Source organism: Lissotriton vulgaris, chromosome 12, assembly GCF_964263255.1.
Source record: "Lissotriton vulgaris chromosome 12, aLisVul1.2, whole genome shotgun sequence".
Classification (NCBI taxonomy): domain Eukaryota; kingdom Metazoa; phylum Chordata; class Amphibia; order Caudata; family Salamandridae; genus Lissotriton; species Lissotriton vulgaris.
Genome location: NC_141700.1, coordinates 382486736 through 382509039, shown reverse-complemented (window position 1 = coordinate 382509039; position 22304 = coordinate 382486736). Strand labels below are relative to the sequence as shown.

General features: G+C 41.9%; 1 protein-coding gene across 2 annotated transcripts in view; it reads right to left on the bottom strand.

Moving 5' to 3' along the window:
- The window catches only part of KCTD15 (potassium channel tetramerization domain containing 15), a 188436-nt gene that overhangs the window by 44503 nt on the left and 121629 nt on the right, over window positions 1-22304 (bottom strand). The window lies entirely within an intron of this gene.

Sequence of the window (22304 nt, the reverse complement as noted above, 5' to 3'; positions counted from 1 at the left end):
CTGGCTTTAGGCTGGATACTACGTCTTTCGCTAAACATCACCCAGCTGCGCACACCTCAACACACAGATCACACGGCGTCCCACACCTCAACATACAGATCGCACTGCATTATAAACCTCAACGTATGGATCACATGACATTGTACACCTCAACATACGGATTGTACTGCTTCGTACAACTCAACACACAGATTGCATGGCGTCCTCACCCTCAACATATAGATCTCAATGCATTATACACCTAACATACTGATTGCAAATGCATTGAGAGTACACCACCATTATGCAATTTTATGGATCAACATAGGCCCTGGAGGGCAGGATCCGTGACATACTTTGAAGATATCCACATAAGGCACATTTTCAGACAATGATTCTAATGGAATTCATAATTACCATAATTAAATATGGCACAAACCCAATAACCTTGCACCTATCAGGGACACACCTGACCTAGACTTATGCTTCGCTGTGTACCTGCTCTATGCAGAGTCTAAATTATATGTTTTTTGACCAATGCAGTACAGGTAACAAATACATTGGTCAAACTAAGGGAAACTGAAATGGATGGGTGGTGCCATATTGCAAAGCCTTTGAAAACAAACGTATTGCCCATAAAAGCAAGCTGCTACAACCATAACAGTACACAAGTGAGATTGATTTGTAATATTAATAATACAATATTTCCAGATTTAAAGTGTCAATTACTATGATCTATAAAGCAAAGAACTATAGTCACGTTAAGTGATGAGACTTTAGCAATATTAGAAATAATAATCAGACAGATTACTCGTGATTGGTTTATTAAAATAATGTAAACCCACCACTAAACCTGCAGTATGAATGCCTCAGCTATGCATCTGTCTGGTTTGCTAAAGACATCTTGGGGACATTCAGAAAGCTTCTCTGGGAATGCATTCCACCTATTGCTTACCATTGGTTTTGTGGTTTGTAGCTCACACTTTCTGGCTTACTATTTGCGGGCTTTATTTATTTTAAGCTGTTCAATGTGAGTTTGTCCCTCCAAAGAAGTAAAGACTTTTCACACTTCCTCTCCTTGTATTACTCCAGGAGTGCTCTATTCTATAAACAGGCCTGTAAATCTTGTTCTTTTCTTGTCACATTTGCTGTGCATTCAGCCACAGAGGTCAAATGTCAGGCTCTGTCATTCAAGGGAGTATGGGGTTTACTTTTTTCTTTGACTTCATAGTGAGAGGATTTGTGACAATCTCGCCTGACTACTGGGGGTGGGAAAGGTTTTTGTTCTAGCACACAACAATATTTAAATAAATTGTGGTGCAAGCATTTCAGAATATATTAGAAGACCACAAATGTAGCAGATTTTCAGTGGATTCTGAAGTGTGTTGGAAACAAATACTTTAATATGATCAAATCAATACATTAGGTGATGCCATTTCCACACTTTACCATTTGTGCGCTGTATAGTTTTATTAGCAAAACTGTATGTCTATGCAAAAGCAAAGGTCATTTCAATTGAAAATGTGTTATTCGTAATGGTTGTGTGCAACCACACTATGCATACTCCACTCAAGTCTGTACCACTCCACGCCCATTCACTCTACTCTATGCCTCTGCACTCTACTCTGCACCAATCCACTCTTCTCTATGCCAATGCACTCTACGCCACTGTAGTCCACACCACTGCACTCTTCGCCACTCCAGTCTAGGCCACTCCACTCTGCACAACTTCACTCTACATCACTCTGCAACATTGCACTCTATGCCACTGAACTCTATGCCAATACACTCTACGCCATTGCACTCTACTCTGTAGCACTCCACCCTACACCCCTGCACTCTAAGCCAATTCACTGTATGCCACTCTAATCTACTCTACACCACTGCACTTTACGCCACTGCACTTGACTCTACACTACTGCACTCTATATCAATGCAGTCTACGGCATTCTAGTCTGCACCACTGCACTCTATGCCACTGCACTCTGCATCACTCCACTCTAAGCCACTTTGCACCACTCTACCTCACTACACTCTCTGACAGTCTATATACTCAGCACCACTATACTCTACGCAACTGAACTCTACTCTGCACCACTATCATCTATGGCACTACATTCTATGACGCTGCATTGTACACTGAATTCTATGCCGCTGCAATGTAAACCACTACTCTCTACTCTGCACCACTGTACTCAACATCACTGCACTTTGTGCCACTCTACTCTGCAACACTGCACTCTTGGTCACTCTTCTCTGCACTACTGCATTCTATGCAAATGCACTATGCCACACTACTCTGCATCACTCCATCATACGCCACTGCACTCTACGGCACTATACTGTACTCTGCACCACTCTACGCCACTCAACTCCACTCTGCAGCACTGCACTCTACGCAACTCTACTCTACAGCACTCCACTCTACCCCACTGCCCTCTAGTCTGCAACACTGCACTCAACACCACACTAATTTGCATTACTGCACCCTATGCCACTCTCCTCTGCATCACTCCTTGCCACTGCACTATACTCTACTCTGCACAACTCTACTCTGAACCACTCTACACCACTGTACTGTACACCCCTGTACTCTACGTCACTGCACTCTACTATGCGACACTCTAATCTACGCTGTTACATTTTATGCTGCTGCCCTCTACGCCACTGCAGTCTATGCTGCAATACTTGCAACACTCTACGCCATACACTCTACTCCAGTCCACTCTACGTCACTCCACTGTATGCTACTCCACGCAACCCCACTCTATGCAACTCCAATATAGGACACTCTATGCCACTCCACTATACAACTTTCTACTCTAGTCTTCACCATTCCAATCTATGATACCCCACGCCACTCTGCTCTAAGCCATAACTTTTAGCCATCCTGAACAGTAGCCACACTGTTGTACAACATGGCTAAAATACATTGCCAAAGACAATAGCCATTGCATAGTCAAGACCTATTAGCTTGCCAATACTTGTTTAAGAGTGTCTTTTCTAGGAAAAAAAATGGAAAACAGTAGATGTAGCTTGCAATAGGGCCTACATACCTGGCTCTGTGCTGCACCTTTGGTGCCTTTTAAGATGGATTTCCTCTATTGTTCAGTACCACCATTGCAAAACCTCAACATCACCACTGATTGATACAAACATCCTATCCTTTGTAAACTACCAAAATGTGTTTCCAAGTGACAGCTAGCCAAGAGGTAATAAAGACAAAATAACATTTAGAGGTTGAAACCCTAGTATCTGCAGAAACTAGGCTAGCTTTTTCAGTGAGGTTTTACCAAAACTAGTCCATCAAGTTGAGGCAGGCAAGGGATAGTCTAAACTTAACTCCTTTGTATGAGCCAGCCTACTTCATGCCTCGGACATTACCCTAAAGACAACATGAAAGCTTAGCCCCTTACTTGAAACATATAGCCTTCTCAAGACTTGCCTTTCTTCTTCCCGGAAGCATAATGTTGTAAAGTAAACTGCCGACTTAAGGAAGCCAGGTCGGACTGGCCTATAGGGCAATCTGAGAGTGCACGAAGGGCTAGTATGGCAGTGTATGGACCGCTTTAGGCCGCGTCTGGGCCTGTTTTATGACCTGGGGGCGTTTTTTCTCTGTATTTCCAAAAACATTGCCTGCAACAAGCACAAATGTATGCAGGCGGCTATATCTTGTAAAACACATTCACAGTTTGTCTTTACGAGTTTAAAAGTGCATTGATTTGCCAATACAGGACTCTTTTTTTACTTTCGGATTCACTAATCGGGCCACTTATATTTTAGTGCCCGGGCCACTTATATTTTAGTGCCCGGGCCTATTTTTTGTCCAATTCTGATCCTGCCAGGAAGCACGTTAAACTTCAAGCTTTGTTGGTACAACCTGCCTGCGTGTGATCCGTTCTTGCCAACCAGGAACCAACTGACTTGGCACGGAACCCTTAGCTCATGAGTAAACAATAGAACTTCTGGAAAGAAGAGATTCAATTTCATGCATTAAAGGCATAACATGTCTCCTTCTTTTCTTACAACATAGAAAACAAAGATAAAAGAAAGCATAATACAGATGTAACATATAAATTCATTAAAGTGAGAACACTGTGAAAGACATAGGAGATGGAAGGAAATGAAGCATGAAAAAATGATACGGTGAGTTTACCATGTACATAATCTTCTAAATACACAGGTGTCCTATGGTACCTTTGTACATGGACCATTCATATACCCTCTCTCCCTGTCATCGCCTAAAAATCCATCAAGACTCCGTGTGAAGTGGAATCACCATTATCATCATCCTTTTATAATTTGCCTCAAATCTTCATCTCCCATCAACACAAAGCACTACATTCATTCTCCTTTGTCCTACCATAACACAAAACTCCCTTCTGGTATAGAGCTACTTTTCGTTTGTTTGGTTCCATTTGTGTACATGTTCCAAAACAATGTACCATTCATGTGCAACCTTCACTTTAAAAAGGCCATTGAATTTGGATAGCCCTGTCGCCATGCATCGAAGCTTGACTTTGACCCAGTCACCAACCTCATTAGGTACATGCACAGCCTTCTGAATCTTCAGGGATCTATCACACACCTTTTATTGGTGTGACAAAGCTGGCACTAAGTTTGTGCCAGGCTTTCTCCCTTTCATCAATTCACAAGCAAAATCTTGGTCACTATTTTTTGTGGTGCGATGTGCCCACACCATATCACTGGCCAACTTTACAACATCCTTGCTATTTTGTAATGTAATTTGGATTGCGCTATTAACCAGTCTATTGTCTCTCTCTACCATGCCATTTGCTTGGGCGTTGTATAGTGTACTGCAATTATGTTTAATTCCGCACCCCTCTAAAACACTTTCATATCCTGAGAGGTAAGTTGAGTACAGTTATCAGTGATGAGTCAGCATGGCAAAACCTTCCTCTTTAAACAAGTATTCCAAAACAGAAATGGTGACTCTTTTGGTCACATCTCTGATAATAGTGACCAATAACCATTTTGAATGTACATCAAGGCATGTAAAACAAGGGAAAACTTTAACTTACTCCAGCAAAGGCTCAATGGGATCCATGCAAACACTACTCCCCGGTTTTCCTGGGTCATGAATGTGGCCCACCTCAGACCGTTCACCATCTTTAAGCCTTTTTTTCACCTTTCTTCCACTCACTACAACACTGAACCTATTTAAAGGAGTGATCATCAATCACTGGCCACCAAAATCTTTCTTTTATCTCTTTTTTAGATGCAGATTGGCCAAGGTACCCTTTATGTGCCAATTGCATGATCATTCCCTTCAAGTTCTGAGGAGGAACAAATGTGTCATCCCTCATAATGTAATTTTGATCATAACTGTTAGTTCCTCCAGAATCTTAATGAAAGGCTATATTTAGGGAGCTACTGCAGCCTTTTTCCGCCTCTACTTAATTAACACGTAACTTCTTGCTACATGGTATCTTTCTCCATACCTTTTTTCTATTCATCAAAGTGAAAGACCCACTTCCACCTTCTTCAGTGTCATGCATCCATGCTGCAGCACCTTCCCATTCCACTGCCATTTACTGTCTTTTTATCTACAGTGCACCAATCTACACGTTAGCAGAAAGGCAATTTACTTGAGCATTTTGCCAGCCACAAATATATTCCACAACATATTGCTATTCCTGCAGGCAAGACGCCAACCTTGCTAGTCTAGCTGACCCCTTGCCAGGCTTTCCAGGAGTAAGCACCTTGACTAGCAGTTAATGGTCAGTACTGAGTTTAAAGCTCAATCACCAGAGGTATGTCCTGAAATGCTCACCACCCCATTCTGCTTATGATAGAATAATTGTGTTCAGCATCCATCAGAGAGCTCAAAGTAAAAGCTGCAGTCTTTTCAACATATTTGTGCATCTTGGACAAGATGGCACCTACGAGCTCAGCGATTCCTTTGAACTCCCCGTTCAGGTCTATGCTTTTCCTTCCTTTCTCTCCTCTCTGAATAGTGCCTAGACACTTTCGGGTAGTAGGGTACTCTACAAATCTCAATTTCATTTCACCTATCCCTGTAGCACTGGCATCTACTGTCAAGACAGTACTTATTCACATGTCAAAACGATACAAGAATACCTGCACTATAGAATTCTTTCTTAATCTTTTTTTAGAAAACATTGTTGTTGCACCCTCTCCCATTTGAATACACTTCCTGTGTTCAAAACAATTCTCAACCCATCTGTCTTGACAGGGAAAGTTGCAACAAACTTAGAATAGTAATCAATGAGACAGATGAACGCAAAGCGACTGTTGTAAAGAGCTACGATACCCTCGGGTCAGGCCAGCGCTAAATAAAACTTCTTAAATAAAATAAATAAATAAATAAAATGAAGGATCTTGACTGTTATTTAATCTGAGGTGATGAAGACAACTTGATAGCTTTCAGTAGATCCTCCTTCAGTCTCACTCCTTCAGCACAGATTCTGTGACCTAGATGTTCGATCTTTGTGACTAAAAATATACATTTATCCATTCTCAAGGTAAGACCAGTGTCTGATAACCTTTCTAATGCCTGTTTCAAAGCACTATTTTGCTACTCCTCAGTTCCCCAAAAATGAGTATGTCGTCTTGAAGTATATGATTATTGTTCATCCTACGAACATCTCAGTCATAATTGTCTTTAAAATGCTAGCTGTTGTTGATAATCTGAAAGGCATCCCTGTAAATTGAAATATACATTCCATGGTAATGAATACCTTCAAGTTCTTAGAGTCTTCATGTAAACGTATCTGGTGATATGCATTGTTTAGCTCCAGTTTTTTTATTAAATACCCCCATTCAATACCAATATAATCTGATTGATATTAGGCAAAGGAAAATTGTCTGTAAAAATATTCTGAATCCCACTCCTCAAGTCGACAAAAATCTCAAGCACCTATCTGCTTTTTTGGTTATGACGACAGGTGACACCCTACTCGAAACCAGAAGGGCTCAGTAATACTTTCCCATACCATCTCTTCTAGCATCCTTTTAACTACAACTGGGACCCTTCTCATCTTGTGTTTTACATGGTTCCTGGTCTAACCACAATCTTCTAGACGCAGTCTCTCAACTGGCCTAGTTCTTCTCTGAAAACATTTTTAGACGCACTCACAATATCATCTACGCTCATCTTTTCTTCCACAATCCCCTGCTTGAGAGTTAGCGGTTTGACAATATGTAAATCATACTCATGCACCCAACCCAGGGTGTGTGTCCCTTCCTCTGCAATATACACCTTACCTTCAATCTCTGTTCATTAATTTTATGTTGGCAAGGAAATAACCTAAAATATTGATGTATTATCTCATTACCCGCCCAGACAGATATCTTTTAGAAACTATTCTATATTTGGCTATCTTTCTTTAAGTGCTTGTTTTGGTATTATAGTGTACACAATGCTCCTGAATATACCATAAGCACTATATCTCTAGCCTTCACTTGAAAGGATGTTGATGATCTATTTTTTCTGCATTTACTATCTTTATCTTCACCTAAGGTCAATATTAGATATGTTGATTCATCAACACACAATTCCTCAGTAGTAGCTACACTTGAGTTGTTATCACTCGACTTGCTGCTATCTCTGCACAAGTGTGCAGAATGACCTTTATGGCTATACCTTCTGCATTCCCTGTTGATGGCATAGCATGACTTTGTCTCATAACATATCATGTGTATTTGTAGAGCGCACGTTCACCCGGAGGCATCTTGGCGCTGAATAACAGATGTTTATTGTTACCCAACTCAATGGTACACATTTTATCGACCTCAGATGGATGAAAGGCTGAGAGGACCCGCCGGGATTTGAACCTGTGACCATGAGGTGAAAAACAGGCACCTTCAGTGGACACATTAGTCCACTAAGCCACCAGACTTCTGAAAATTACTTCCACACCTATGGCATTCTTTACTATTGTGTCCATAGCCGATACCATGTGTTTTGTATTCATTTGTTTTTTTTACAGTTACCCACTGCATTCTCATGATTTCCTGCACTGTCCACAGACGAAATCTCATCTTTATTTGCAGTTTCCTTTTTTTTCTCCATTTCTCGCATACAAAATCCAGACTGTTCCACTACTTTGGCTATATCAATGGCATCCTTTAAAGTTGGGTTGTTGGTCACCCATTTTCTCTCTTGAATTTTCTTACTGTTGCACTGGACGATCAGCGGAACACATATGAGCTCCTCTGTCATTTGAAGACATTGACACATAACTAAAAGTTTGGGTAACCGTGCCAGAAATTCAGCGATGGAGTCTCCTGATCCCAGAGGTTGGATATAAAACGTTTTCCTTGTCATAGCTATCTTTACATCCTGGCCAAACCTATAACTAAACCTCAATTTTGCCTCCTTGGTTACATAGTATTATTTCACTATTGTGGTCAGTAGCCTCTGGTAGAAACTTGGACATGTAGTCCTTCCTTCCCTACAGTACAGTTTTCTCCTTTGATATTTCAAACTGTGCCCATCTAGGTCTATCAAGTAATATTCACACATATTTATAGAGTCTTCCCATTGTATAGGTAGCACACCTTGTTTCAAAAAGGAGAGATTCTATTTAGTGCATTTTAGGCATAACATATCTCCCTTCTTTCCTTACAAAACAGAAAACAAAGATAAAAGAAAGCTTGATAATGGTGAATTACATTTAGTTATTAATTCCTTGGTTAATATAAAAATGGAGTCTCTGTAGCTATTTGAACATGTTGCCCACACCTCACCCCTTGCTTGTTAGGACATGTGTCAGTGCTCGCACTGTTTGAGACGGGCACAAAGACAGCCAGTGTTGGAGGGTTATGCTGTGGGTGTTCTGGTCAAGTTCTGTAGTGTAGTTCCTATATTCCCAATAGGCTCTGCGCATTTGAATAATATATCCTATAGATGTGACATAGGACTTATGTCTACTAGGTCGCTATCGAATATATTAAACTTAATTGTGAGTGCCAGCTAGCTCAGAGGTCACTAGAAACGTTGTCGTATTCACAAGAAGGGATTAGTTTCTGACAACCGCATACACATGACAACTTTGTTTCCCCAAGATAAAACGTATCTTCAGAGTCGTGGAAACAATAGATAGATATTTTACTCAGTCATTTGTGCATGCTTCGTTTCACCAGAGGTGCAGAGAACTAGAGAGACAGGCGTTTTCAATAAAGGTATTTATTGAACTGTTTGAACAGTCTTCTTTCTCATGTAGAAGAAATGAACTGCTACAATACTGGCTGTAAAGTATAATGCGTACAGAAAAAAGAATAATATAATAATGTAAAAGCATGGTATGGTTTCTAAGCCATAAAATACATACATAAAAAAATAAAGACTAAAAAGTACTCAACTGGTACTTCTAAAATACGCCTACCCCGATGTACCTAACCTGAGTCTAGTACGAGGGAAGAAGTAAGTGTGGTGTAGCATAAGTTTAGTATTCTTTTTGCCAAGAATCTATCCAAGATTTCTCTTAGGGTCTAATCAGCTCTGTACCTTGTTTTAGAATGAAGGAGGTCTGGTATCTCTCTGTCTCAGGACTTGATTTCCCAACACCCCGCAAGAGGAGCTTGGAAACACTGGAGCTGGACATCTCGGCAAGAGAAAAGTCAGCGTCTATCTCAGTGCATCTGCTGGAGGGTCGGCTTCCTTCGGCACTTGCTGTAGCGAGATGCGTCGGGCAAGTAGATAGTCGAACTGCTCCAACCCACCGTGTGTTTGCTTGGGCAAGTGTGGGCATATTTATACCTTGAAGGTGCCGAGTTTGACGTAAAGGTAGACACAATAACGTCATCAAAGAGTCTCAGTTCTTTGAAAACTCCATGAGTTCTTGGACAAATCAATATTCATGCAAGGGGAAGTGCCTAACTGCTGAGGCCGAGTTTTCAATGAAATAGTTGTGGATTTTCGGAACTAGTGGAAGTAGCCATACAGTATTTGGACTGCATGGGCTATGTCTAAATATGGTTATGATTTCTAGGCATGAATCGGGAAAGTTACACTAGGGTCCTAAAATGCTATACCACAGTTCTACTCATGCGTTCCACTGTAGAGATGTCCCACTGGTGCTGGTGATGTGCAGCCTATCACTTCAAGGCTATTGCTGATAAGCTGGTTACTGCCCACTGAGTTGCACTCCCACTGGGTGCCTGAGAGGTTGGTTATATTAGTGCTAATTTTGTGGAAGAAAATAGTTACAAAATACAGTTCCAAGTTCAGAAAAGGCCAGACACTGCCAATTGTGACTGACTGAAAGTAGCATTCATAGGTGACAGCAAACATCCAACTGAATGTGCAAGCTCGTGAAAAGTTTTAAATTACAGTTTATATCGCAGTTCCCATTTGTAGCAGAGGAGGTTCATTGAAATGGGCTAGCATCAGTCAGAACACAACATATCTGTCACAAGTATAGACATTAAACTGGACACAATAACATCGAGTGAGTCCTGGATCACCTCACAGACTGCTCATTCCTTTGGCTGGCAAAATCCTTGCCAAAATGTTGTGAAGAAAACTGCTGACTCCAGGAAGAAAGTTCAACTTTAAGCTTTATTGTTCCAGCTTGCCTGAGCATAATCCCTTATTGCCAGCCAGGAACCAACTACCTTTGGCATAGAATCCTTAGATCAGGAATAAACAATAGAGCATATGGAAAGGAGAGATTCTATTGCATGCTTGTTTATAAGCATAACACATATCTTACAGTTTTTCCACTGCTGTACGTGCCCATTGTGACCAATCGCAAACTACTGTGCAATCCCGCTAATACCTCCTGTTTGTGGTAGTTCAGGGGCGTGACCACTCAAAACCTTTCCACCTGTGCAACATTGATACAAAACAAGTTCCTACTGTCCTTTGAGCTCCCACCCAGTCATTAAAGGTTATATTAGCTAGCATAATGGCAAGCAAACAATACAGAATGAGGGAGGAGTCACTGGTGACTAGGATGAGCATGTCATCACCTGGTCAAAAGCACAATGATAAGAATAAAACGAAAAGGGAAAAATGGGGAGTAGCTGTACAGTACTAAGCCAATCCCTCCCATGCTTTCCTTCGCTCAGCCAGGATGATGCTGAATATACGCCCATGAGCACATCCCTTGAGAAGGAGATCACAGTATATTCAAAGTGCATACAAATGTTAGAATACCAATGCAACTAACCACACGCTAGCCCAGTCGCAGCAATAAATTGCAGAAAAACCCGTAGTTATCCACGGCAATATATGCCACGTTATTCCATATATATTTTTAGAGGATATCTAGATTTTCTTGAACCGCTTATCCATTAGAAAAGAAAATAGGTTGTGTAGAAGCAGTATGCATTCTCTGGTGTTTACATTCTATAGAAAATTCATGCAGAAATTCCAACATTCAGTAAACTTGGAACCACCTTTGCTGGATTTTAATTTCATGTAGATTCAAGCACTTTTTTTTTGCAAACCCTTTAGAGGTCCATTATTTTTTAGGGAGAGTAAAAATCTTTCCTGGCTCAGCTATGGTAATGTTCTACTGCATTCCATGAAGAACGTTGACATTCCCCGGAAAACCTGCACATCCATTTCCTGTGTAAACGTCCAATAGTTCTTACACTGGCTACATCCAGTGAAATAGCATCAGGAGTCGTGAACGGAGCAAATGCTTTCATAATTAAACACAAACATAGACTAGCATGCAAAATCAGTTCCAACAATTGATTGGCCAGATAAGCCCTTGTCATACAGTGTTCAGTTCATCTGTAATTTCAGTTGACGAGAAGCTCGATCTTCTTTCATTTCCTTAATTTGTATTTACAGATGTCTCTCTGAGCACTGCTTGTATAGGTTATTACAGCAGCAATTGAATAATTAATCAATATTAATGTTTCATTAACAGATCAACGAAGGAGTATTATAACATTGGAATGTTGGGATCTCCATTGAAAACAATGGAGTGCTCCGGATTTCTAATGGCCGGTAGAAGCCCGGAGCATCAACATTCCAATGTTTAACAAAGGCCTCATGGAGCTGAGGGGATTTACACCCCCTCGGGCTCTGTGAGGCCTTTGTTTTACAAATTAGAACATTCTGCCCTCTAGGGGCTAAATGTTCTAATAGCTTTAGAGGCCAGCGTAGAGGGCTCTACCGGCCATTAAAGACCCGCTCCCTTGTTAAAGGCCCTCGTCTTGGGCCTTTAACTCTAGAGCAGGCCTTTAATGGCCGGTAGAGCCCACTATGGCGCGCTCTAAGAGTGCTACATTGATGGTAAAGCATTGGTTCAGGGACAATAATGGCAGGCAGGTACAGGCACTCTGCTCCAACATTCCAATGCTTTTTAGAACTCACTACCCACAGAGAGTGGAATGTTGTAATAGCCTTGTTGCCCTTCTACCACAGGTTATACCAAATGTTAAAGCCCCTCTTCATAATATCGTTCAGGTTCATAGCCCTTGGTAGCAGCCTATAATGCTATAGGGAATCTCATTATGTATCCTTATTGCCCAAAGCAAAGGGTTACATATAATGGTCAAGGCCTAGAACCAGAGTTATAGGACCAACCTGAGATGTTCTATGAAACAACACCCCAACAGTTACAAAGCCGCAGCCTAACATACGGGAATAACAACAATATTGGGCACAAGTTGAACATGGACTGTGATGCCAATCACAATATGAATAATTTGCCAGACTGGTGGAGCAAGCTATAAACATTGTGTCCCGAATAACAGTGAGGACACACTTCAGCCATTACTGATGTTAGCGTTTGAAGGATAGTCTTATGTTTGACTGGTGGGCCATGAAGGCATAATGCATGCCTGGCTGTGTGTTCCTCCCTCAACCTGGAGGACATGGCTCGATAACACATTGGAGGTTTCCCCTGGAATTAGGGAAGGCCTGATGCTGCCTTCAAATGTTTTATTACAGTACATGTGCTATGGGCAGCTCTCCACCACCTTGAGGAGTGCACATTTAATAACACTACTTGGACTGAGGCTGTCTTTAATGTGCACATTAAATGGGCACGGCATTGCAGTGTCGAGGTGGGAAATGAAGGAGTGTCCACTTGGCTTCCATCACGGGCTGCAGATTATGTCATGCAGTGCCCAGTGCTGGAATCCACTGGCTACTGAACAATTTGCTTTGCGCTCACTACCGTTGAGGGCTTTGTACGATAGACCCCCTTGTTGGTCTTTACAGGTTGCTGTGGTAGACTTATATACACTAGTTTTTCACAGAGGTCACAACCTTTTAACTTGAGATTTCTAGTATTTCTGCTGCAAAACTGGACCCCTGTAACAAAAACGGCCTCCGCTCTAACTGCCTACCGGGAAAATGCCTGATGCCCACTACGGCCAGTCCGACCCTGCGCATAATTAAATAAGTTGCAAATTATACAATACAAACCCGTTTTGGTTAAAGCATTATATTCTTTACTCTTTAAATATTTTGAGGGCTGTGGATAATAAGAATGTTTGGCTCAAATGATAATATTACCAGCAAGTACTATTATTGTATCAAGTACATTGCAGTGGTTTTTACTACACAAAGAAGATGAAGCTATCATTTCAAATGTATGCCTCGGCTATGAAACTATGTATCTAGTACAAGCATAACATCCCAGTCTTTTAGACTTTTTTTTTGCAAATTCTTTAGCTATATTAAATCCAGAAATTAAATAGAAAATGATTATTTTACATCGTCCATTCCTTACACAGAATACATGCTTCACAGTTCACTTCCAAATAACTCTTAGTATGTCTCTGAAAACATTTACATTTTGGAAGAGGCGACGGGGGCAGGTGAAAAGGGTGGGCGATACGGCTAGCACAAGAACACCCTTTATTCTCATAGAAGTAGCTACTAAGATCAAGTGAAATATTTAACAAATGTGGAGGGAACTTCAAAGACAACACAGAAAATCAAAACTCCATCATTCCCAAAGGTTGAGCTGTGGTGAACGGTGGGCTTTTTGTGCCTGAAGATGTGCTGGGAGCTGATTTAACCTCATCGATCATTCCCATTCCCAACATTTTCTTCTTAGTGGAGACTCGTGATCTCCAATGCAGCATTGCACCTGTACAGATAAGTGGTTTTCTGTTAACTTAAAAAAAAACCTCAATAACTTTTTCATGAAGGTGCTGTCTATAGCTGTTCAGTAAATAAATATTGTGAACATGAGGACCAAAGAGCCTATGGCTGTGTTCTATAACAGCCAAAATCTATGACTGCAAATGATGGTACTCTACACAACACAATAAGTGTATTTGTAAAGCGAGAATTCACCCTGTGAGTTACCTTTGCGCAGAATAACAGGGCCCAAAGATACTTTCACTTTGCTCTAGTGCAGTTTCAACACGTACAACTTGTTACTTTGTGCTACTTTGCACCAAAGGAATGTCCTATGGGTGTATAGGAGCTACGTCCCCTCTAAGGTGCGCGCGTGAGTGGCCGCGCAGCTCTTCTTGCTCCACCGCGCATTTCATTTGCAGGAGCGCGCACACTTCTAATTTAATTCAGGAATGTATAAAACACTCTGGCAGAGTCTGTGTCACTTCTTCCATTAAGTATGAGCTAGATAGACCAACATTTCCCCCTCCCAAACACGAGGGCAGGTGCCACAAAGGGCAGCATTAACAGACATTCATACTGATGACTTTGTAATCATCCGATGTAGAGAAACCCTTTATGTTTAAAACAGTGCTTTGCACCTTTTGGCTCTGTGAACCAAATGCTCGCCTGGGGACCCAGGGACGCACAATGTAAAACTATTGTTGCCTATATGTGGTGGCGGAGAGCAGTGGAAATGTGTGTGTTCTCCTGGTTAGCAGTGCTTCTGGTTTTTGGGAGAGAGAGCAGGGGCAGCTCTAGGCTCATGGCGGCCCTGGGCAGGGAGCGTAGGTAGGGGGCCCCGGGAGGAACAGGTAGGGGGCCCCCAGAGGAACGCAGGCGCGGAGGCCAGTGAAGAGGGGGGGGGGGTCAGGGTGTTTGGAAGTGGAACAGAGGCGGAGACCCCCAAATCCCTGCCAGGGGCCGCCACGCAAATATGTATCCATCCTCAGAGGATTATTATATTATTTATATATATTGGCGTGGTGGCCCCTGGGGTTTGGTGGCCCTGTGCAGTTGCACAGCTTGCACATGCCTAAGGCCGCCCCTGGAGAGAGGCGTGCACTGATAGCAGTCCAACTGCACATCCGTGTGCCTAACAACCCGCAGCATCACACAGCAAGTAAAGTTTCCCGCATTGTCCAGTAAGATTGCATGCATTTGAGCTATCTCCTGGGACCTTGAAAGATTACAAGCCCTATGAAGGTCAGAGAATCTGTGACAATAAGCTACAGAAAGAGTAAAGAACATGAAATCAAAGTATATAGAAAGAGGGGCTGGGGAGAGAGGGTAGGGTGCGTGGGGTGGAAGCTAAGAGAAGGAAAGGAAAGACTTTTGTGTTTCTTGCCTGGGTCTACTTCGTTTAATTTATTCAGAAGGAGACCACTTCAGCTTGCACCACACATTGCCCCTGGCATGCTGCCAATGACAGAAGCAACACGACTATTAACCATCAGACTCCTAAAGTGTGACAATTGGGATTATTCCAGGCACCTAAATCTATAAGAATGGCTTGGCCATTAGGTAATAGTCAGTTCTATTGTATACTAAATTAATAATTAAAAGTTGTTGTGGTAGCCAGACAATGCCACCTTGTGGTTGACTGTCATAAGCGCCAGTGTTGACAAATCATAGGACGGTGCCGAGCACCTGAAACCACCGGCTTAATTTAGGCACTTATATCAAATATTTGCTACGTAAATAAAGCAACAAACATTGCGTAACATATGGTAATGTCGCTTCAAAATTCAATTATTTCTTTAACATGTGGAAGCTTTAACATTAATAAGGCACTTTATAGCATTGCGATAGGAAGTTCTTTTTCAAAGTGATATTTTTGTAGAACTGTTAGTCTGAACTCACATATTCAAAAGTGCTTTCATATGTGATAGTGAAAAAAAAAAGTTTGGGTGAAATAAAGTATTGGCTCAAGATCACACGTTAAGTAGGGAGGCAGTGATTTATTCAGGGTTTTTGATTTCACTTTGAACAAATCAGTCAGAAATGGGTCTCTATTCATTTCCTTATATAAAGGCTTTTTTTATACCACTTAGTTCAGTTTCTGCAGTTTCTAAATACTGAGCAAATTCGACCCAAAGGGTAACAGCTTTACATGAGTACCAGGGGCCATATCACTGAAAGTGCCCAGGGAGCGCAACAGGCATGTGTGCCTGAGTGTGTGCTCCTGGGGGGCACTTTCGTATTACAGAAGGGGCCACAGACGCTTGTGCGGCCTCTTCTGTAATACTGGTGGTACTGGAGCAGGTGCAGTGCTAGCATTTTCGCAAGAGGGCGTTCTCTCATTTACATTAGGGCATGACCCCATGCAATGGGGGAATCTCTTTGCCTCTGCATCCCCGCCATACTATGGACACAGGCGCAGAGGCAAAGAAGCTGTCAGGAGGTGCACTGTCAGTGGGCCCCATGAGTGTAGCCGTCTTGATGAATGGACTTGGGTCCCATGAACCCCCTAGACATCCCCCTTCAGGCGAGTGCAGTCACTCACTGCACGCTCAAGCAAGGGAATCTCTAATCCATTTTGAAAGTGCAAGCGGGTTGCTGCCTACACAGTGAAACACAGGGCAGCCACTCCATGTTTCACCTGATTGCACTGCCCCCAGAATGCCTTGAGAACCACTCATTCAACAAATTGGGAACACTTTCCCTGTTTACGGATGGCGCACCTGTTTGACGGTGCGCAGGTGCGCAAACAGGGGAAGTGTGCCCATGTCATAAGAGGGGTCCAGTTGTATCAAACAAGGTCACATGCATTGTTTATAGGCATAGGGAAATTAAGTGATGTGCCCAGAATCACAGTATGTTGAGCCTACATTGAAACTGGATCCTGGTTTGCCAGTTCCACAGCTGGCACCACTGGCAGTAATGCCAAATCCTAGGTAGAGGGACGGAGGCAAGCAAAAGCCACATGAAAGCTCGGCTTATTATGGGCTCAAGGTTCCAACAGAATCCCGAGTTGAACCAGAGCTTGGCTTCAGGCTCAAGCTTGGCATGAGATCTCAGTGGCTCGCCGACCTCTATAAAGCTGGGAGCACTGCCTTACGTAAAATAGAAGCCCTATCAATGCAACAAGGGTACCATAAATTGGCAAATGTTACGATCTGTTATTTTCAGCACTAAAAAATACCTTGTGTGGTGTGTAGTACTATATAAAATATGAATAACAGAAGGGAGAAGGCATTAGGGAATAAGAAATTAATGGAGGGACGGGCAAAAGCGGGAAGAGGGCAGTTCTGCTTTTCTATTATCTTCTTCATGCCATCGAATGAATCAGTTCTAACTAGGAAAAGTCCTGATTCACTCTTCTATCCTTCCATAGATTTTGTTAGTCCTGTCAAGAGCATTTGTGCTTCTCTCTTCTCCCACAGACTTTATCAGCTCGACCCAGGCCAGTTATATTTTACTCTTCTGTCCTCCACAAAAGCCAGTGCTGGTTTGCTTTTCTCTCTTTTTATAAAATGTACCTGTACTTTAATGTTCATGTTTTCTATGGGCTTTTCAGTTATAGTCACATAAAACAGATTAGATACACAATTTGTACTCATATGTAAATTGTTTGACCACGAAAATTGATAAATTCAGTGAGAGATGTGATATTTCTGTACCCAGTCACCAAGTGATGTGCTTTGCTGGATCCCTCTTCCAGAAGATCATACATAAATATTACCATAAGAGTTAGCAAAGATCATACATGTGAATGTGCACTGCAATTCTTCTTTAATCAAATTTGTCTCTAGCACTTACTTCCATGCAGGACATGATACTTAAGTGCCTATAGGTGATTCATTTCATAGAGTGCACCCTGAAAAAATATACTTTCCTACTTCGTTTTTAGGTTCAAATCTACTGTGCTTTTCTGGTGCACTGCATACCATAGTGGAATGCTCCAGTTATTACCAGAGATTGAGTTAAGAAAATTAATTAATGTTTTTGTTGGGATGGGGACCTTAAAGATGAGAAAGACACGCCTTTTGGAACTGTTTTTATTTTTACAGCTTGTCAAGCTATTTGTCTACAAACTCTTGTGTTTTATTTGAGTATTTATATAAAAATGCTTTAAAATTGAATGATTTTATTTTGCACAAGGTAGAAGCACAGTGATGGAGGATACCTCTTACATTTCCCCTACCCGATACATAGCCCATTCAGTGAGGGATAGGGCAGTGACATAGTGACATAAAAAGCCACTCAGTTTTGCACATGGCTGATGAAAGTGCTTACATAAATGCTCAATAAATGCATATGGAGAAATAAAATTAGAGGAAACATTGCTTCTGCAAAACTGAGCTTTAATGGACACTAAAATCCACTAAGTCACTTCCATCCCCATCTCAAAGGCTTGAGTCATCCCTTCTGGAAACTACTTCACAGTAAGTGACTGCGTTTGAACAAGAAATTTGAATCTGTTGATAAAAAGTCAACTTATTGAATCATGTTGTTATGCTGAGGAGTGGCTAAATGCCCTTGAAACTGTGGCTGAAGTCCGATATTGTTTCATGTTGGGGGGGGGGGGGTTATGTTTGTGTTGAAAATCAATAAAAATATATATTAAAAAAAAGAAACTGTGGCTGAAACTAGGAGGCATACAAACGCTGAAAGATGTTGGGTCCTAGATCGAATGCGTGAGGACCAAGAGAATCTTTAACCTCCAAATTGCAGTTATCACTGAAGGAATAAACTGCGAGGACAGGGTGGGACACTAACCAGTTGAATAGCATAATTGATTAATGAATGTTATTGGGTTTACCAGAATTGACCATGTCTAGGACAAATAGAGCTCCTCTATGCTCTATTAAATCAGGGAGTCAGGTGTGTATTATTTTTGTTTATCTTGAGGATTTTCTACTAACGGAAAAAAACAGGTTGAAGCCTGAAAAAATTGCCGAGAGTGTAGGTTTTCAATTTTCCATAAGTGAACCCAAAGTACAAGGTGTTGATGTGACCATTTTGGTTTGCGATGCAATAAAATTAAATCAGTTGCCTTAAAAGTGGATTTCACATGTTGATAAACTGAATCAAATGAAGCCTTTTGCATTAATTTTCACATAAATCTTAATCGGAGTGAACACAACTAATTTCAGAAGCTCATGCACCACACTCACTTGCACAGTGAATTTTCATTAGTCTCCAGAGTCCACAGCCTTGGTTACAGTGCCCAGAAGCCCTTAATTGCAGCACACAGAGGAAAATAATTAGAGGGAACATTGTATAGGAGTGTTCCCATCCAATCACACATTGGTTTTGACGCAATTCCCTTCCTACTAACATTGGTAGACAGGGATTTGTTCCCAAAAATGATGCTGCCTTGAGGCAGGTGTAAAGTTGGAGCATTGTTCAAATGTCTCCAAAATTCTAAAACCGTGGATGTGTACTGCATTGTACAGCACACATATAAAGTTGGAAATGTTGTAAAGTATGTCAAAACATAGTATTTGTACTGGAAGGGTCACCGTCCCCAAAAAACGATAGCAGACGCCACACATACACATAGCTGCCGAGGTTTCAAATTGCTCATGGGTGACATTTTCATAATTTCACTGTAATTATGAGTGACATTCAACAACTATGAGTGACATTTTCTCGCAATCAAATATCAAGCTATGAAGAAAAAGTAAACCTGAATTTCAGAAATTACACCAATTTGAGGAACAAAAAAACTCTAATAAGATCTTACAACTGCTTCAAAGCACCACAAACCGAGGCTGCCATGTGCTTTCTCCTGCACCACTACATTTACAAGTAAGTTTGTGGCAATTACTTCTCCACAACTGGGAAGAAACATGAAACTGGAAAGCTAGCACCAAAAGAGAAGAGGATGGAAGTACACTCCAAGAATCCAAGAGGCAAGATGAACTGTAGCTCACAAACTGGCCTAGAAACGAGCAAACATATTTATAGCTTTTGTAAGATCCATTGTAGGCATGTTATCTGTCTAGCATATTATGCAAATTAAGACAAAATTATTGTCCACTGTATTATAAATACATTCTGACATACAGAGGGGCTGAAAGTATCGAGCAAGGGCGAGTCGGGTCAGGATAAAGGAGTGGGTTGCCTGGGCACCTTTGTCAATGACTTGGACAGTGTGCTGAGGTAGGAGCAGTGGCAGAATAGGGGGTTAGAGTGGGCAGCAGTGTAAGAGATGGAGTCTGATCAGGCCGAGCCAGGGTCACCGCTCATCTATCAACTGCCACCGAGCCTTTCACGGGCAGTTCTCCTGACGGGTGGCGAGCCACCGGGGGCATGTAGCAGAGCACTCAGCACACCAAGTGCTTCCAGACCAAGACTGCCCAACAGGGACCGGGGCAGGCAGTGCCAGTGTGGGCAGAGGGAGGAGTAGCGTGGCAGGGGACATGAATAATGGTCTTTCACGTGCACAGTTCTGTCTCGCGGGTTTCCCTACAGGCCAGTTTGACACACGCAGCATAAGAATCATTTAAAAAACGCAAAGGCGCTTCAGAACTACTGTCATTCACACTCGCATTCGGGAGCCCAATATGAAATCACTGCCACCCATCTTTTTAAAACAAATACATTGGCAGTCAGTTTATATGCATGAAGTTGCGGATTATCTTGCCCAAAGAGCACTGAAGAGAGTGCAAAACCAATGTGGTGACGGTCATATCTTCGCATTACTAAATTAACACACGCTGTACACACTTGGCTGTACACACTTGGCTGGCTGCAGCACTCACTTGCGAGTCCCCGAGCCACTGCAATGGGTGTACCACGCTAGTGTGGCGACCGCCTCCTCAGTCCGGTCCTGGCCTCGGCAGCGTCACTCCCTCTGCAATTTGCAGTGAGGTGACGGTCCTCATTTAACATTTACTGCAACCATGGTGGTGCTTGCAGTGCTGCCATGATGTGTTCCAATCACCTAGTAGCCTCCCATAAACAACTGCAGCCCTAGCAGGACTCGGGTCAGGTGACGTCCCTGTTGCGCGCCTAAAGAAATCTCTGTCTATATCACACGCAGGTCAGTCAGAACGGCGCCGCGGCAGGAAACCCCTGCTACATGGATACATTGTAGCAGCCAGCTGAGCCCCAAGCCTGCGGGAGTAGCGCACCCATGCCACAGAGTGCTGCCAGACACTCCAGCTTTATTTTCACACAGTAGGCAGCGCAAACATAGTAGGCAGCGTGAACGGCTTGACATGCACTATAAGTCTGTAATGCGTGACAATGCATTTCAGTGCGGTGGAGCACCACACCGAAATGCGTTAGTGTCACGTCTGATGTGTGATACTTGGCTGCGGTGCATACACCTTTGTACTATAGTAGTATATTCTGAAGTGCACCAATGCTAGTAGACAGAACCACAGCACCATATCTCAGTAGACACGACAACTTTGGTTGCTGCGCTGCATGCCCTCTTAGAGAATTCATTTTATCAATCTTGGAAGTTTTGAGTCGCTGGGGGAACCTGCTGGAATTTGAACCTGTGACCATGTGGTCAAACGCCAATTCCTGCGCTAGATTTATTGTTCACTGAACCATCAGACAATGCTGATGGATCACAGTGAAGTTACATCACTGTAGTGGCATGGGAAAATTCACTAATTTTAATAAAGGGACCTGTGATAGACGATCTTGAAGGTGTATATAATTCCATTATTTGACCCATAATTACAGAAATGTTAGTAGTGCTGCTTTTACATGTGTAAATAGGTGTTTATATATATGATTATAGTAGTGAGTGATATACTCTATGTTATTTATTACTGGATTGTACTTTTTATGTATTTTATCATGTACTTTTATGGTCCTTTGTGACCGCAATAAAGTTATCAAAGTAAAGTAAATAATTCCATTATTTAACCCATAATGACGTCATTATAGAAATGATTAAAAAAAATAAAACCAGGGAAAAGCTGTAAAAATGCCTGTAATTTGTTTAACCCTCCATAATATTTTTAACTTAGCCACATAAGCTCCACAAAACTTGACGTGGTTTTAATATTTTGATGCAAAAATGTACCAATTAGTATTTGTTCTGATATTAGAATTGTAACAATACTCCAGGAAAACAAAAACAACACATCTGATACAATAACAAGTGCATCAAAGTATACATTTCTAACAATGGGAAAAGGTATTGTCTGTAGGAGACACTGTTTACACCAATTTTTACAAGCATTTTATGATTGTGTAGTTTAACAGTACATATTGTACTTAGACAAAGTTTGGTTCATTGTCTGCAGGAGACCCGACGTATTGAAACCGTTTC